This window comes from Anneissia japonica, unplaced genomic scaffold (genome assembly GCF_011630105.1).
Source record: "Anneissia japonica isolate Jap-2015-1 unplaced genomic scaffold, ASM1163010v1 scaffold175037_len1430_cov125_single, whole genome shotgun sequence".
In the NCBI taxonomy this organism is placed as follows: Eukaryota; Metazoa; Echinodermata; class Crinoidea; order Comatulida; family Comatulidae; genus Anneissia; species Anneissia japonica.
The window spans coordinates 1-1430 of NW_022682652.1; the positions used below are offsets into that span (position 1 = coordinate 1).

At 35.0% G+C, this 1430-nt stretch overlaps 1 long non-coding RNA gene across 1 annotated transcript; it reads left to right on the forward strand.

The window, feature by feature from the left end:
- Window positions 1-1429, forward strand: LOC117107126. Its single transcript, XR_004445198.1, has 3 exons — window positions 1-51; window positions 575-687; window positions 1368-1429. It is a non-coding gene; the product is annotated as an uncharacterized LOC117107126 (long non-coding RNA).
- Window position 1430: the final 1 nt, after the last annotated feature.

A 1430-nucleotide genomic window follows, 5' to 3' on the forward strand; every position in this document is an offset into this window, starting at 1 on the left:
CCTTGAAAAAGCATGGATATAAAACTGGAATGGTTGGTAAATGGCATCTAGGTATGATTTTTTTTTGTTCTAAAAAATTTCATTAAAAGTAGAAAGTTCTCTTTCTTTCCCCTTCCTTTTTGTTCAGTCCCTTTTAAAGATCATCAGCAGACGGCTGGAAAAGAAAAATTAAACTTTGTTTTCTCATTTAGCAAAATGATTTTGTGAAAGCATCTAGGTGGAGGAGAAAATAATGATATAATATACTTTTATTGATGAATGTAAACAGTGTAGTAATGACATGTTATTGATAAATGCTTTAGATTGCATAATTAAGGAAGAAATATATATCTTATTTTTAGAGATTTCTGGGGAGTGGAGAGCATAGTAAAAATAAATTAACAAAGTTATTATGTTTTCTTAAATTTCCATTCGTTGTGGCAGAAGTTGCGCTAACTGGGCAAAAATAAAATTTTATATTTATTATTTTGATTCGAAAACACCATTATTGGTGGTCGGCGGGTTCACTAAACATGGTATAAAAAAAGTTTCACCTTATTAAAAAAAAAGTAAATAATGTCGTTTTCCTTTTTAGGGATAAATGAGTTTCACAATGATGATGGCCGTCATCTTCCTATTCACCATGGATTTGACACCGTGGGCTACAACTTACCCTTTACAAACCACTGGCAGTGTGATGATATTGGTGTAAGTCACGTTAATCATTCTAAACATATTACAACATAATTGGCTATCGCTTTTATACAGTTCGCCCTCCAATTCGAGACCACTTTGTGCCCTGAAAATTTGGTCTCGGGGTTCTGTTTCCAATTAGAGGGTTAGCTTTGTGTGAAAAGAAAATTGACGATTGTTATTTGGTTCTTTGAAAAAGTGGTCTCGAATCAGAGGAATCTTGAAATTAGAGCGTTCTCGAATAGGAGGGTGCACTGTACAGTATTTGATTTTTTTTACCAGTCGAACGTAAAAGAAAATCATGGAGTTTGCCCCGGTATTCAGGTAGCACTCAAAAAAACAATGTGCCTGAATACGACGCGTGATTCCCTTGGAGTTTCCCCTCGTATTCAGGCAGCACTCAAGAAAACAATGTGCCTGAATACTATGGGTGATTCCATTATTTTCTTGAGGGTATGCTGCAGCACTCAAGAAAATAATGTGCCTAAATATGATAGGTGATTCCATTATTTCTTTGAGGGTATGCTGCAGTTTTGCTCATCATACACGACCTGCGTATTGTTGGTATTCAGGCACAGGGTGGAGCTTTAATCTCTATGGAGTGATTGCTCTAGTTTGTATTGTGTTTAAATGTAAACATTTTCGTATTATAATCCAATGGTGAGGTAAATATTCTCATTGTCACATTTTTGCAGGTACATCTAGAGCATCCACTGCGTTCAATATGTTTTTTGTACTATAACACGACAATAGTTCAA